At 46.3% G+C, this 17,523-nt stretch overlaps 1 protein-coding gene across 1 annotated transcript in view; it reads right to left on the reverse strand.

Moving 5' to 3' along the window:
• Window positions 1–16,429, reverse strand: part of FAM135B (family with sequence similarity 135 member B) — a 354,279-nt gene extending 337,850 nt beyond the window's left edge. Inside the window, exon 1 of the mRNA XM_025394243.1 lies at window positions 16,326–16,429. The gene's annotated coding sequence lies outside the window, so the exon portion shown is untranslated. The remainder of the gene's footprint in view (window positions 1–16,325) is intronic.
• Between the last annotated feature and the right edge of the window lie 1,094 nt (window positions 16,430–17,523).

Genomic DNA, 17,523 nt, shown 5'->3' on the forward strand with positions numbered 1-17,523 from the left:
TGCAGGAGTGACACCTTGCTGGTTTCCAAAGATGTGGGGAACAACAAGGTCCGTAGGATATCTGTATGGGATGAGGAAGGATAGGGAAGAGTGCGTTGAAGTACGTGGCCACAGGGGCCATCAAGAGCCTGCTCAGAAGATGCCTGTAATCTTTGTCAGACTCTGTAATTTAGGGAAATGAGCATCCTACCAGGGTTGACTTTATGAGTGCATGCCCTACGTAGTCACAGAGGATCCCATACCATGCTTAGAAGACCCCTCCCTTCGATTAATTGCTCTGCTGTTACCATCTTGATATTAATACTAATTTTTAACAATGGGCTCCACCTCCTCATTTTGCAGCTGGCCCTACAAGTTTTGTAGTCAATCCCAGGTCCTACCTGTAATAGTAGCTTACACTTCCTAGTGTTTATATATAGCATGCCAGTCACTGTTTAAATGTTTTTCGTATATTAACTCATTTAATCCTCAAAATACTCCATTAGGTAGACATATTGTTCTTGCATTGTTTGATGAAAGGATTTATGCTCAGATTAGTTAACAAACCTGACCAATGCCAGTAGCACAGTTAGGATTAAACCCAGTTTTCTGGCTTCAGAGCCAGCGTTCCTATCCACTCACACTGGGTCTCTTCATTTTATATTTTCATCATGGAGTAGTACTCTGAGATACCCACATTTTTAGAAGAAAAAGTTGTTAAACTATTTTAGCGTCCATCCACCCACCCATGCACCCATCCATCCATCTACCCAAGCATTCATTTAATGACTCCATAAACTGCATTTTCCTATAAAACCTGTGCCAACATAGTACCTAGACTTAGGTGCCTCAGTGACTTTTGCTTTAATGAATAGAACAGACTATATTTCAGTAACAATGAATGTAAAATTTGAAGGAAAAAAAAAAAACTCGCTGTCCCAAATAAGAAACAGAGATGGACTTAAATCAGTGCTCAAAGCGCAAAAGTTAACATTTCTTGAGTCTTGCTATGGATCACATTTCTAACCACATTTCTTCTTGAGTTTGTTCTTTCATTCTAACAAAAATGTGAAGGAGGCACCATTTTATTTTTTATCCCAATTTTCCACGTGAAGAAATGGAAGTACAGAGAGGCTGAGCAATCTGTCCTGGGTAACACAGCCAACCAGGAGAGGAGCGAGGCTTTGAGCGACGTATTACCACACAACCCACAGGCTGTCACGCCTCCAAGCTGGGGTCTTAGCCGAGCTGCTGTGGGAGAGAAAGACAATGAATTCAACCATCAGAGGCGTGGGAAATGCCTTTTCAGAAACGATGGCAACTGAGGTGAATCTGAATCCATGAGGAGGCTGCCCAGATGAAGATGGGGTTTGTACGTGTGTTTATGCATGCCTGTGTAACAGAGAGAGGAGGAGAGACAGGAGAGGCAATAATATAATATTGTGCTTAAATTATAAATAGATGCACCAGCTCCTTCTTTGGGGGTACCTCACCCTCTGCACCCCTGGAAGCCATGATCAGGACCCCAAAAATACTTGCAAAGAAAACTTCCAGCTCAGGGCACACTGCTCATTCCTGCAGTGACCCTACACAAGCCTCAACTGGATTACACTGGGTGTCAATCCAGCCTCAGTTTTAACTTAGAATGAGATGCCTCTTAAAGCAGCATATTGATTTTCAGTCTAGATATACACTATACATTACATTTGCATCCCAGGAGTTTCGACACATCCATTAATCACTGAATTTTGAATAAAAATATCTAGGGGGACACTGCATGAAGCCATACAAACAAGAAAGGGCAGATCTACAATTTTAGTAAATGCTCCTTTCTTCTAGTTTGGTTCAAGAAAGTCAATAAAGTATAAAGTGAAAGGATGAACACCTAATATTTTGACTGCTCATCTGAGTAAGTAGGGAGGACACAGATTTCTCTGGATTTCTTTTTCTTTTTTTCTTTTTTTTTTTTTAGCCTAAGCAGGATTCTAATTCTATGAGTTTTTTTAAGTAGATGTGCCTGCAACCCTTCATGCGTGTTCTAGAATCAAAAAATGTTGGAACCAGACCTGATATGAGGGATCCTCAAATAAATCCCTTCCTCTAAGTTAAACGGGAGCTCTAGTCCTTTCTCAAGTTCACACAGCTGAGTGGCTAAAAGCAAGCAATCTGGAGTAAATAGGGTTTTTTGAGGTTTTATTTGGGTTTCTTTATTGGCTGAGAGGGAAATAGTTTGTTTTACTTTGATGATTTATAGCTGAATTTTGAATACCCTGCACAAGGGACATCTACAGTGCGGCCAGGAAGGAATAAGTTTTGAGATCAAACGAATTTGGGGGTCAGGTTCTGGCTGACTGTGTGACTGTGAACAAGTATTTTACCCTCTTGGCTTTTATTTTTTAGGGCTAATGATGGCCCCGCATGAAGATGACGTAAGAGCTTCACCTGGGAACGTACTTTCTACAGTCCACAGCTCATTGTAGGGGCTTAGAAAGAGCTTCCCAAGGAAAAATGGTCAGACTACATAAAATATAAGTTTACTTTTACAAAGTATACTTAGGTAGTATTTTGTTAATAATTTCAGAATTATATATTTACTTTTATACAATTAAATGTACTTAAAGTATGCTGAAATTTTACTGTGATTATCTTGCAATCAATTATTATAGAAAAGTTGTGAATATTCAAGTTGGTCTTATTGTAGTATCAGCTCTTTACACCAAAGGGCTCTTTATTGTATGCTTTTGTTTTATTTCACATTTAATTAAAGCTAATAATTTGTTTAAAAAAGAAAAGAAAGAGCTTCCTTTTCCTCTCATGCACACCACTTCCTAATTCAATGTTAATCCATCGCTGAAAGATGGTTTTATTATCATTCTTTGCCTCCAACATCTGCATGCTTTTGAAAAGAAGGTGGGGAAAGGAAGAAAAAAAAAGAAACCTAGAAGAATCTCATTCTGCTATTCAGAAGCAATTATATTAATATTCATTTTATTCTCCCAAAAGGCCAACACAAGCCAATCTGTTAAAATACCAAGCTTGATGAATTCTACTTGGGGCACAAGATTCCAAGGATAATCTTATCTTTATACATTTCCTTTAAACAAACTAAAAAGGCAATTTATTCTTCAGTGCATTTTATATTCTGGATTAAAATCAACGAAGTTTCACCAAAGGCACCAATTCAGTTGCCTTCTCTTCCCCTGCAATAACACCTCAGCTAAGATGATGTGTGCCCCAGAAATTAATTTTCCAGATAACTAATATCAAGTTCTTTAAACACCAAATACTTTTATATTTAATTTTAGTAATTTCTGATGTAACCTATTTTAGAACTTATACTCTTATTTCAGCAGAGTTTACAGACTGTAATTTTGATTTTCTTTTGTGACTCATTGTCACGCCTCTGAACATAAGCTATTGCTCAGTGTTGTCATGGGTTGATGGCCTCAAAGACCCCTAAGGCATCGCATCGAGGTTCCTCAGTTTTCAGAGTGGAATGACAATCCCGCCATCCTCTTGGTTGATATTAAATACATACACAGATCAGCCTTTAGTCAGAATAAACATTGATTAATCTACTATGTGCCAAGTATTACAATAGAAGCTGTTTAATTTTATTTTTATGTAAATTTTATTAAAAATTCCTCATAGGTTGTGTATTATCATTGTTTTAGAGATAAAGGAACTAAGGTCAATGCAGTTAAAGCAACATAAGTGAAGTCTTACAGTCTCCTGGGGCGAAATTGAGGTTACAATGAGATTATTGGGAAAAGTACTGCTGAAATTCCATACCATGAAACCCATGTGGGTAAGGAGGGGAGTTATAAAAAAGAGGGCTAAAATATTGAGGGAAATAGGAGAGATCACTGGGCCAGAGGAATCCAGGCAATCAAAGAACAGCAATAGCAGGAAAACTCAAAAAGCAAGCTAAGAGACGAGGCTATGTTCGACAGATCATCTGGAATGAAGAACAAGTATGATATGTGAGTGAGTGTGCGGCTAAGGGAAGTAGAGGAAAACCTATCTGAGTAGAAGGTGGGATTCAGGATGGTCTAGGGGTCATCTACTTAAACTTGGAAAGCCTCCTAGGTAATTGCAGAAGTGGGTGGTAAAGAAAACCAAGCTTCAGGTACCAAAATTATCAGTGAGTGGAGAGTAATGTGTGAACAGCTAATGCAACCCCACCAGGCTGGAAGGTACTGGTGTAGCTGGCATCCCATTGCACTTTTGCTGGTCAGCAGATGCTTTTAAGAGACGAGCAGGAGGAGTGGCTAAGTCGGGATGAAAATCCACAGCAGGGCTCCTCGGGTTCCAAGCACGGCAGAGTTTCGGGAGACATTTTTATAGTATTTTATGACTCATTCCCTCAGGGCACAGGCATTTTCAAAGGATCAGAGGGTGGTAGGGCTGAATGTTATGGGTCCCAAAGAATAAGCCTTGGGGAATGTGTGTGTCTTAAAGGAAGACATGGAGGGCTGTAATTGAAATACCCATTAATGTAGTGGATGCTACTGCTGACCCACCTGGTCCCCTCTACTGAGCTGGTGCTCCATCACCCAGATGATTTTTTTGGCTGCTAGTAGCCTGCAGTTGCTTTGTTCTTCTGAGAATTGCCCACAGCTGACAGGAGCTGCTTTTCCCAGAAATACTTGGGAGGATATGCTGCCAGAGCTGAGTCTACAGCAGTAACAATAGCCTGGGCCCGGGCCACAAGGAGGAAGACTGTGTGGGCCATGTGTGTCCCAGGGCATCCTGTGCCATCAGGCTGAGACTAGATATCCATGGCTGGCCTCTCCCTTGTCTAATCCTGCTTCCCTCTTTCTCTGAAATTTCAACTGAAGGTACCTGCTCAGCCAATCACTTGCACAAGAATCTCCATTTCAGTTTCTGCATCTTAGGAACCTGACCTAAGGTGCAGGACCTCTCCACGAAGACCTAGTAACTGCCTGGGGTCCCTGGGCTAACAAATGTCAGAACTAGGGTGACCAACTCATCCATGTTGTCCAGGACCAAGAAGGTTCCTGGGATGCAAGACTTTCAGTTTTCAAACTGGAACAGTCCCCCTCAAAATGTTACAAGTTGATTACTCTAATCAGAACTTGGATTCAAACCAAAGTCTGCCTCACTCTAAAGGTTGTGATTTTCATTTGCATGACCCTGTCTCACTAATACTCAGAAGACCTGCCGTTTAGTTTTCACCAGAGAATACGTTCACTTTGTGATGTTCATGCAGGGATGTCTGTAGGCTGCAAAGCAGCCCCATCCCACTTGTAGAAAAGGCATTCTTAGCTGGTCACGGAGGACTTCAGGAGATCCATACTTTCCCCCAACTCCCATAGGATTACTTTTTTTTTTTTCTGAGAAGAGTGGCTATAAATTTTATCAGATGCTCAAAGTGATCCTGGACATAATTAAGGTTAAGAACAATTGTCTAAGAAAACATTGCTTTTATCTCTGGATTAAGCAGAACAGTGGGGTGCTGTACTTACATCTGATGCCTAATGTCTCAAGCAGAGCTGTTTCCCAGTAAATGGCCCAGCACCCACCCGTGCACTCACAGCAGCATGGTGGGTGGGAGTTGTCCACTGCATTCCTCAGGCTACTTTCATCCTAGCCCTAAGTGTGTGTGCGGTGGGGGGCGGGGGTGGGGTGGGCAGGGGTGGTACTTCTTTTCTGTTTCAACTGAAATTTAAAACACACTTGTCACTTGTCGGCCAGGCGCAGTGGCTCATGCCTGTAATCCCAGTACTTTGGAAGGCCAAGGTGGGCGGATCACCTGAGGTCAGGAGTTCAAGACCAACCTGGCCAACATGGCGAAACCCCTTATCTGCCAAAAATACAAAAAATTAGCCAGGCAAGGTGGTGGGCACCTGGAATACCAGCTACTGGGGAGGCCGAGGCAGGAGAATCGCTTGAACCCGGGAGGCAGAGGTTGCAGTGAGCTGAGATGAAGAAAAGACCTGTCAGTGTCATCTGAGGAGATGGACAGGGGAGGTCATCCTAGGGGGGCAGGTGCCCAGCAGCAAGCAACCAGGCTGCAAGGTGCCCCTGAACTGGAAGGCTACCTTCTGACCTGTAAATGGTGCTTAAATAGGGAACTGTAAATGGTGCTTAAATAGGGCTGTAGTTATTAGTTTTTAAATGTAAAAAGTATTATTTTTATTATTGATTATTTCTGCATGTATTCTTCTATTTTTTGACAAATATTTATTGCATGCTCAATGGGTGTCAGGAACTATTCTAAGGGTTTTGTGCAGCTATGAGTACAGCAAAGTCCTTGCACCATGGGAGGTCACATCTTGCAGAGGAGATAACAGAAAACAAATAAACCGACGCATCTCTACTATTTCAGATAATGATATAATAATGAATTCTTTTGAGAAAAAAAGAAAGCAAGCTCTGTGGCTAGAGACTACACAGGGTTATTTAACTAGGGTTGTCCAGAGAGATCACTACAAAGAGGGAACTTAGATGAGGAAAGGGAGTGAGCCACAGGAACATCAAGGGATGATCTGTCCCAACCAACAGGGTAGACACAAAAGGAAAAATCCTTAAGGCAAGAGGAAGCCAGATAGTGTGTGCTGTTGTTTGTTTTTGTGTGTGTGTTGTTGTTTGATTTTGTTTGTTTGTTGTTTGTGAGACAGAGTCTCACTATGTCGCCAGGCTGGAGTGCAGTGGCGCAGTCTCAGCTCACTGCAACCTTTGCCTCCCAGGTTCAAGCGATTCTCCTGCCTCAGCTTCCTAAGTAGCTGGGACTACAGGCACACACCACCACCCAGCTAATTTTTGTATTTTTCGTAGAGATGGGGTTTCACCATGTTGGCCAGGATGGTCTCGAGCTCCTGACCTCGTGATCCGTCCGCCTCGATCTCCCAAAGTGCTGGGATTACAGGCATAAGCCATCGCACCCGGTGTTTGATTTTTTGAACGAGCAGTAGTGTAGACCTTGTCGGTCTAAAAGAACACCTTTGCTTCCTCCACCCCTATACTTCTCCTAGCCGATCACTGCTACTCCCAGGCTCTCAATTAGCATCTATGTACTGAGGATTCCCTAAGTCTGTGTATTCAGCCAAACTCTTTTCTGAGTTTGATTGATACTGCCTAAAATGTATATGGATGTCATTGGAGACCTGAAACTCCACACATTCGAAACAGAACTCACCATTTCCTCCTGAAAACCTGTTCTTTCCCCTGTGTCCCCAGGCCAGTGAACAGCAGCAAAGCCAATCCATCAGACTAGGTCAGAAAATGGAGCATCAGCCTGGAGCAGAGGTATTCTTTACTCTTGGACACTGTATGTCAAGATTCTACTGACTGAATAAATCTCAAGTTGGCCCTCCTGTCTCCGTCCCTACTACCCTAACCTAGGTTTAGGCCATCCTTACGTCTAGGTACCCTAATTTCCTGCAATAGACTCCCACCTAGTTTCCATGCCTCCTGTCTAACTTACTTTTCTCCAATGCATTCTTTATGTTGCAGCCAGAATGGACAAGTCCAAAATGCATGCTTGTATCCCTCATCTCCCAGTTTAAGATCTTCCCACCCTTCCCATTAGCTTCCAGATAAAGAATAAATCCATTCACAAAGTGTGCAAGGGCCCACACACCCAGCCTCTACTCACCTCTCCAGCCTTTCAGCTTCCCACCCCTGTCTCAAGTTCTTCACCCACACTCTCTCTGAGCCCACACATCCCACTGCCTGCAATACTCTCTCAACCCCCGCTCTCCACACTGGCTTTCTTCTATGTGAAACAGCTCCCCCAACTCCTTGTCCCACGTTTATCTATGTAACTCCTACTTTCCATTCATGTCTCATATTTGATACCTCTTCCTCCAGGAAGCCCCCCATGGCATTCCCAGGTGGGTTTAGGTGTCCTTCTCTGTTATCAGGTCTTATCTCTATCACAGAGATGTACATTATAACTGTACATCTGTCACTGTACATTATAACTGCTTCTCTACTTGTTTGTCTTCTTTAAAAGTTATAAACTTCTTAAGGACATAAACATTATCTTCTTTATCTTGGCCCCCTTCAAGCTGCTATAACAGAGTATGGGGCATAACAGGCACTTAGGAAATAAAATTTGTGTTGACTGCCTTCACTTCACAATTGGGAAAAGAACTCCAGGGAGGTTAAGTTCCTGCTTAAAGAACACAGTTAATTCATATCAGAGTTAACCCTAGAGTACCTGTATTCAATTTTTGATACGATTTTATTTCAGATACCAGACTCCTCATAAAAGATAAAACCCAGTTCTTAATCTCAAAAATACAGAGTCTAGGAGGGACTCAAGATCTAGACAAGAAAGCTACAGACAGGTCAAGCCACAGGGTTGCACTGAGTGTTGGAGAGGAACACAGGGACCTGCAGGGCCCATCAGGTAAGTGAGCCCAGCCCTGAAGACATGGAAGAGGGTGTGCCTGGTTGGGAGAGCAGAGTCAGCCATGCTCAGACAGACAGACAGGTGGATAAGGGCCTCATCTGCCATCCCAGCAAGAGAACTTCCACCACGGGAACTTCCTACCGAAAGAGCTGCGCCAGGAAGACACTCTCACAAAGGGCGCCTACACCGCTCTACCTCTAGATTATCCATATGCAAAGAGTTCATCCCACCACTACCTCCCTCCAGCTACCTGGGATGACACTCACCTCTTCAATCTCCCTGCCCATCTTCCCTCCAATAACTAAAGACTAAAGACTGTAAGTTACTGTTATTCTAAGTAACTGAAGACTTAGAGAATATGACGTCACTTCAACGTCTGCTAAATATAATGAAATTAGAGACAAAACTCTAGAAGAGAAAGAAAAATAGGCCAGGCATGGTGGATCATGCCTGTAATCCCACCAATCTGGGGGGCCGCAGCAGGTGGATCACTTGAGGTCAAGAGTTCAAGACCAGCCTGACCAACGTGGTAAAACTCTGTCTCTACTAAAAATACAAAATTAGCTGGGCGTGGTGGCACATGCCTGTAATCCCAGCTACTTGGGAGGCTGAGGCAGGAGAATCGCTTCAACCCGGGAGGTGGAGATTGCAGTGAGCTGAGATTGTGCCACTGTTCTCCCAGCCTGGGTAACAAGAGCAAAACTCTGTCTAGAAAAAAAAAAAGAAAAAAAGAAAGGAAAGAAAAGAAAAATATTTCCTATATCACAAAGCCCAACAACAAACGCTATATCATCAATTAAATATAGGGCAAGACTTTAAAGAATGGGGTGGAAAGAATATGTCTAAAGTGACAGAGAAAGTGAACAGCAGAACTCAACCAGGCCCACACCCTCCAGTGTCTAGCTGGAGACTCCTCTAACAATAAATCTATAGTTTTCTGTGTCCCAAGAAATGTTTCAAAAGAAATTTGATCTTGGTAGTCTTGCTATCCAACTGTCTAGTTATACCTGGAATATTGGAGCTATGTAGGAAATCATCATTTAATTCTAACCCACAATTTGGAACATGTCATTGTTTCTCCCTCAATCGTTTCCTCATTTTCTAATTCCCAGTCAATGCTGGGATCAGCATCTACTCTGGCACCAAGGCAATCCTATGTTCATTCATTCATTCATTCAGCAAACATTTACTGAGTGCATATTATATGAGAGGATTTGTTCTACCGGTGGGAGTTCAACAGTGAACTATGTAATATATTGATGAGTACTATAAAGAAAGAAACATCAAAATAAGGACTGTCATTGTAGAAGTAGGTGGTAAGGGTGGGTTAATGATATGCTAAGGTGACATTTGAGTTGCAGCCAGAATAAAGTAGGGACACCGGTGGTTACCAGGGAGAAGAATGTCCCAGGAGGAAGGAGTAGCACGTGCTGCTGAAGATCAGCCAGGAGGCCAGGGTGGGTAGAGGTGAGTGGCTGTGGAGGAGACCAGGTCACGAGGTGGTGAGCAGGGTTGGAACAGGGGCTGAAGGTCATGTAGGTTGCAGGTCATGGGAAATACTTCAGATTTTACTCTGAGTTAGAAAACCACTAAAGGGCTTTGAGCAAAGAGTTTAATCTGATTTCAGTTTTATAAAGATCTCTCTGGCTGCCTTGTGCAGAGTAGACACTGGGAAGCAGAATAGAGGCAGGATGTCAATTCACAGCCTGGTTTATTAATCCTTGCCTTCTTCTCTCATGGTGGGAGGATGGATAGAAAGCCTGAGTATCAACCATGACCCCTCCTTCCTCTTGACCTATCAATGGTCAAAGGTCCCTAGAATGTCTCACTGATATTTTTGTGAGATAGGATGCAATCTGTTCATTTCTCTGACACCCTCCTTCTGTTCCTCTCTACTATTCCTTCTCACACTATTTCTTCTCTGTCCTTCTCTTTCTCCCACCTCTCATTACCTGAAGTCAAGCACCTCTGCAGAGCCTCCTAAGAGGCCATAAAATCTTTGTTGGATCTCGCTAACCTGGCCTCTATCACAGCTGGGGAGAGCATCCTGCCCAGGTCTAGACTTTCCTGTGACTTCCTATGGCCTTCCATTAGAGGAAAAGACTGGCTTGCAAAACTCTCAAACATGTAACCCTACTGTCTCTCAAGCCTCAATGGACACCACCTCACCCCTTGGCCTCTTGTTCCAGCCCTGCCGTTCCTTTCTCTTCCTTGCTACTTCTTGTCTCCAAGTCTCTGCATGTTGCTCTCCCTTTCTGATTGCCCTTCCCTCAGGTCTGCATGTGGAGATTCCTTCAGACTCAGCTTAGACAGTCTCTTCTCTGAGAAGGCATCCTTGACGGCCACCACCTAGGAAATACGCCGTAGGCTCCTTCTCTTTGCTCCTGCAGACCCCCTGCATTGTCTGGTTTGTTCTTGCCCATTTCCATGACTGATCCCCCAACTACATATTAAGCTCTTGAAAGGCAAGGACCTTGTGTTGTCCACAGTTGATTCTCAGTCTGGCATGATGAGTGACACAGGGCAGGCTACTTATGCAAATGTCCTGTACCAGGCACATCACAGCACCACTCCATCCACACCAGAGGTGGAGGGAGGGCCACAGATCCTAGGCTTACAGTGCCACTTTCCTAAGATCTCCCTCACGAGTCACTCCTGAGATGGGTGTGCAGCCACCTAGTAATGATTCATGTTTGAGCAGAAACATTTGACATGTTTGAGCACCCATTGTCTGGGTAGCTCAGCAGATATTAGCGATATCCATGAACCTCTGCCAGATCTCTCAGGTAAGATCAGACTTTACACACACAATTTCTTGCATTTGAAATTAAGGAGATCTTCCAGACTGGACTGAGCAGCAGAACCTCCTGCCTAGAGTAGGATAAGAATTGGACTGGGACAAGGAGTATTGAACAACTCCCTAAGTCCCTGGGTCATCTTAGGCACTTTAACTTTCTTTCTTTTCCTTTTTCTTTCTTTCCTTTTTTTTGAGTTGGAGTCTCACTCTGTTGCCCAGGTTGTAGTGCAGTAGTGCAATCTTGGCTCACTGCAACCTCTGCCTCCTGGGTTCAAGCAATTCTCCTGCCTCAGCCTCCTAAGTAGCTGGGATTACAGATGTGTGCCACCACGCTTGGCTAATTTTTGTATTTTTTAGTAGAGATGGGGTTTCCTCATATTGGACAGGCTGGTCTTGAACTCCTGACCTTGTGATCCATCTGCCTCAGCCTTCCAAAGTGCTGGGATTACAAGCATGAGCCACCACACCCAGTCTTAACTTTCTAAACTAAGGAAAATGCAAAAAGAAGAAAAATTTGGTGGTAGGGCTATGGGTATATGCATTGAAAGGTAGAGTTTTGGATAAGCTGTGAGTCCCAACAATAACAACAACCACAAAATGGTCTGAGGGCTACAGATGTAAACTTGGTAAGAGGAAACACGGATTAGTATATACGAGCACTGAAATAAAGCTAGAGAAGGCCATTGACATCACCCAGGTTTTCTACAGACGGAAACACTGAGTCAAGAAAGGTAAGGTGACCAGATCAATAGTCCTGCAAACAGTTAGTGTCAGATCTGGAGTGAGGACTCGGTCCCTGAATCTAAATCTTTAGGTCATTCTGCTCCCTCTTGGTGTCTCTTATGTCTAACCAAAAGAGGTTCTGGGTGGTTGGGACCATGGCCATCTTCTTAGTTCTTCCTCTCTTGTAGAAATGTAGGTGAAATAGAGGGAGGAGACTCATTTGGGGCATTTCAAAAAATTCTGGAACCCTCTATTATTGACAATTACATCAATCATTTGCAAATTACACATATTACGTATTGAGTTCCTGGCATGGCATTTTTCTTTCTGTGCATTTCCCTACCTATCTTGAAAGGTGGCTATCATTGCAATGCTACGCAGGTAAGGCAGATGGCTGGGGGAGCAAAATGATTTACTGAAGGTCACACAGAGCTAATGAGTGAAGGAGCTAGCATTTGAAGCCCATGTGATGCTGTGAAATTAGACAAGGATTTTGCTCATTTTCTAGGACAAAAATTAAGGAAAAGAATGAATTTACTTAGGGTATTAATATTTTACAGTTTATGAACTACTTTTATGGCACAGTATTAATTTGCTCCAAGCACTCGACATCCCTGTGAGATGGGTATTCACATCCACACTTTACGAATGAGGAAACTGAGGCACAAGACAATCAAGTGCCCTAGTTCCAGGTACCCTGAGAACTGAGATTAAATCTAGGCTATCTTAATCCAATGCTTGTGCTTTTTTACTATACTGGAGCTGAAATCCCAATGCTTGTGCTTTTTTACTATACTGGAGCTGAAATCAAGGAAAGAAATTTAAGCAAGAGAAAGATATTTCAAGTTTAAAATATTCCATCAGATGTTTTCAGCAAATGTTACATGAAGGCCATTCAACACCAGATTTCAGTTATCCTAAAGTGCCCACTTGAAAAAAAAATGAGCATTTTAAAGCAAAATATGTGCTTCTGTTCTCCTTCACTTTGCCTCAGTGGTTGACCCTAAATAATACACAACAAGCCATGGAGCATCCTTCAGGCTTGCCACACAGACCGAGATGGCGAAAGCAGCCAGGAACGGCCTTTCTGCAGCCTACGTCTGCACAGGTGGTCATGTTGTAAGTAAGGCTCGTTCACTCATTCAACAACCATCCATCATGGCCATGGCTGCACCAGGTGCTGCAGCCACAACCAAAGTCAGATAGGGAGAAGCACCAGTCATCGGGAAGCATCAAATCAACAGAAAGGACAGGTATGTGTGCAAGCGATGACACAGCACAGTCCATCACAAAGCAGGTCCAGAGTGTTGTGGGAGCACATGAGAGAATCTGGGAAGGCTTCCTATAGGAAGGGGCATTTGAATCGGGTTGTTGAGGGAAGAAAGAAGTGAGAAATGGTTATTCTAGGCAGGGAGACCACCATGAGCAACGTCAGGGGCATAAAAGAGCAGAGAACAGTACAAGATAGTCCTGGTTCCTTCCAGAAATTATAATTCCTTCAGCAATAAAATCAAGCTGGAAGCATTCAGTCTATTTCAGTCAAATTGAGCAAACATTTGGTAAACACCTGACATTACAGAGCAGAGTTGGATGAAAGTAATCCTGCCCACAAGAAACCCACAACCCGAGGTGAACAGTTAAATGCGTCCCTACTCTGTGTAAATCTCTGTTTACACTGTAAAAAAAAATTAATCCACCCCTGTGGTGAGCAGACCTCACTGTTTCAAACTAGATGAGTGTTGCATTTGATGGCAAAGCACTTGACCTTCAGCACTTGCAGGCAAGGAGGATGGCATGCAGCATTTTCCCCTGAGAAGCCCTCTTTATGTTGCCCTGAGTGAATCTTGGACCAGACTACAGTGTTTCCACTGTGAGTCACTGACTAATATTTCCACTCTCTTTTCATAGCTGATGGATGTTTAATGATTTGCCAATCTGAGGAAGAGAGTTTCTTTAGAAAACAATAATCCCTTTTACTTGCACAAGACATTAGGTTTTTAAAAGCCCTTCCCAAACATCCTCTCCACATCCCACTGGATTGTGATTGAGCCTGATAAACTGCAAGACTTGTTAGTAGTCCCATTCTCCAGATGAGAGAAAGAAGCCTCAGTGAGGTGGAACAACTCAAGGTCACACAGCAGGTGCATGAGGAAATCTGAGTTCAAATCCATGTTTTCTGACCCTCAAATCTGGTCCACTTTCCTCTACACCTAACCATCTGCCTAAGCTCTGATAATATCATCCATATTATGACATAAATCTCCAGATGAGACATTGGCCAAATCACATCCCCTTGGGTAACATAATGACACCATAAATTAAAAGTCCAATTAAAGAACATAGCCATTTAACTGGGACTTAGACTGTCCCCCGAGGCCACGATATAAAGCAAGAGCCTTTTCAAAGTCAATGGCGGCCTATCCTGGTTATTACTCAGAGACCTACTTACCCACATGCACGAACTTTCAGACCCTAATTATTCACATGCTATCTTCCTTCTTCCGGGGCCCTGGTCCCAGCTGATCTGAGTTGGGAATCACTACCCAAGCTCTGGCCCTCTCTCCAGCCTGCAGATGTAGTTAACAGTCCATCACACTGTGTGGACAGCCCAGGTGCCTCTCGGCTTTGACACATCACTTAACATCAAGAGCATCATGACCTGATGGAAAACAATGCCCCCTGGTTCAAATGGACAACTGAAGCGGGTGTCTCCAGCTGTCTGAAAGTGAGGTAGTTTGCCAGTGGCCAAGCAGCAAGGAAGGTCACTATGCGCGATGTGGTTCTTGTTTTGCTGGCAAAGTGGGGTGGGGAGCTAGAAATGAGGCGGGGAGAAGGGGAGAGCACCGTCTTGTCTGCTAGCTCAAAATTTCTATTCCCCTCCTATCCCTAATAGTCAACGACAATAACGTGATACTCTTGTGTCCCAAAATAATAACAGTTACTACTTGCCTCGTCTAAACATCCCTTCCAGTGATTGGGTTTGAAGGTGGCTCTACAGATCAAGAGCTGGTCCCTTTCCATGTCATAGCTGAGCTGCAGTGTCCCCGCACACCCCTGTCCCCAGCCAAGCCACAGGAAGAATGGGTCTGTGCATTCGCCTGGATCGCAGAGAATCGCTGCCACTGTCCCCTCCATCCCAGTGCGGTCTTCTCCTGAGCCTGGCCCCCGGCTTCCCTGGCTCCAAGGACCCCAATGGCCAAGGTCTGCACGCGCCCCCTCAGCCTCCATCTGGAACTCCTGGGGGGACCCCCTCATTAACCCAGCCTCTCCGCTTCTCTCACAGCCCTGGCCCTTCTTATCCCCTCAAGACCTGCCCAGCTGTGCAGGAAACCTGGAGGGCAGAGAGACTGGGGAAAATCGAGGGAGATAAACCACATTTTGCGGCGGAATCGCTGTTCCGTGACAGAAAGCCATCCAACTGGCAACCACGCTTGCAGAAGCGTCACTGCCACCGACGAGAGAGTTTTGCAGCTGCCGACCCCAGAGCGCTCTCACCTACCTGTCTCCACTGCAGGGCTCCCCTCTCTCCCCCCCGGGGGCCGCGCTCCTGGGTCCCTCTCTCTCCTCTTTCGCCGTCTCTGGCCGCCAACACTTGCGGCGGCGGGCGGACTGGGAAGTCCGCGGCACCTGCTAGCTGGTGTCGGGTCCCCGCGGCGAGGCTGCCTGGAGGAGGAGCGAGCGGATGCTGCCCTCGCCCGCCGCCGCCGGTGCTGATGCGGTTGCTATGGTTATGGAACTCCGCAGCTGCCCCCTCTCGGTGCAACAGCTGCCCGGCCGCGGCCTCCGGGCAGCCCCAGCGAGCGGGCGCCAGGACGCTAGGCTGTCAGCGCGGTCGGGGGAACGCAGCCGCCAGCGCTGCAAGAGAGCAAGGACCGAGCAGCTGCGCCCGCGCCGCTGGGCTGGCGCCTCTGGGCTGCGCTCACCTCCGGCGCCCTGGCTCCTCTACTTCCTCCGCCTGGACGCGGCCAGACCTCCGCGCCGCGCCGCGCGCCCTCGCGGCCGGGAGAGCCCGCCCTGCTGCTCCTGCTGGCTCCGCTCCGCAGCCGCTGCGCACCGCGGGGGTAGACGCTGCGCGACTGGCTGGCAGCGCGGCTCACGCGCTCCCACCTCGGTCCCTCTTCGCCGCGAGGCCCTGATGGGAGCCCGGGGCGGGCTGCCCAGCGGCCAAACCCCTCCCGCCCGGCCGCCCGGGTGCCCAGGGCGCAGGCTGCGGCCCCGCGTGCGGCCCTCCCAGCCCGATCGGCGCGAGCATGCTCAGTCCCCGCGGCGGGGCTGCCCTCCCGAGCCAAGACCCCAGGCCTCCGGCAGGAAAAGGGTCCCTGCAGACCCTCGGGGGCGGGGCGCGGCGGAGAACTGGCCGGGAGGGGGCTGTTGAACTTCGAAGGGAAGCCTAGGCAACAAGTAGATGCCTGAGAAAGGGTAAAAGCGCTGAGCAACCCATACCTCCAATGCGAAGTCAGCAGTGGCCTTCAACCAGCCAGCTGGCCCGTCATCCGATGGGCTCCTCACTTCATGCTGAACGTGGGGGTTCACAGGCGTGTGAGATTCTGTCCACGGAGAAGGGAGAGGAAGATCAGGGAGAGTTAAGCCAACTCCTGTCTACTGAGCATTCTTAAGGGGCATTGGGAACTCTGATTATCACCACCACTGTGTTGGCAAGTTCTTGTGGCATGCCTGTGGCAGATGACAAAACAGCCTTAGAGAAGGAGCCAAGACTGGGACTCGGAAGCCCAGTGACCCGTCCACTAGACTCAGCTGCACTAACTCCACCCAGGAGGAGGCAGGGAATGGAACCAGGCATTAGAGGATGACTATGTCCCCCACTAGACTGGGCTGCACTAACTCATACCCCAGGAGGAGGCAGGGAATGGAACCAGGCATTAGGGGATGACTATGTCACCCACTAGACTGGGCTGCACTAACTCATACCCCAGGAGGAGGCAGGGAATGGAACCAGGCATTAGGGGATGACTATGTCACCCACTAGACTGGGCTGCACTAACTCATACCCCAGGAGGAAGCAGGGAATGGAACCAGGCAATTGCAGTCAGCAGGAGGAGCCTCTAACCCAGTCAGGTTGGGGTCTGGGGCAGGTAATTGGGGAAAGATACCTGAAAAAAAGGCATAAGAACAAATGAGTGGGGCGGTGAAGGGTGGAGAAGACTGCTCTTTCCAGGACAGAGGGGCAGCGTACAGAGGCCTGGAGTCAGGACAGAACAGCTGGAACCTAGCAGCAGCAGGCAAGGAGAGGTGAGGCAGGCGAGTGGTGAGGTTTACAGGACAGGCACTGCACACCAAAGGCCTTGCGATCCAAGTGAAGGGGTTGGAATTTGACAATGTGACCCTTACGATGGGAGGGGAATGGGGAAGGTGGTGGGGAGGAGGACAGTGAAGCAGTTTAAGCAGGAGAAAGGCTGGGTAGAAATGATGGGAAGGTCACCTTAGTTGAAGTGTGTGTGGTGCTGGCTAGGGTGGGGATTAAGGCCGCAGAAAGGGGTGTCCTAAGGAGGCTGTTGACATAGTGGGCCTGGGCAGATGGAGGCTCTGAGCTATCCACCCTGCTTGTCCTCCCCACAGCACCCAGCAAGCCCAGGGCAATGCATACCCTCAGTAAAGGTTTGGTGAATGGCAAATAAATATG

This window comes from Theropithecus gelada, chromosome 8, assembly GCF_003255815.1.
Source record: "Theropithecus gelada isolate Dixy chromosome 8, Tgel_1.0, whole genome shotgun sequence".
Classification (NCBI taxonomy): Eukaryota; Metazoa; Chordata; class Mammalia; order Primates; family Cercopithecidae; genus Theropithecus; species Theropithecus gelada.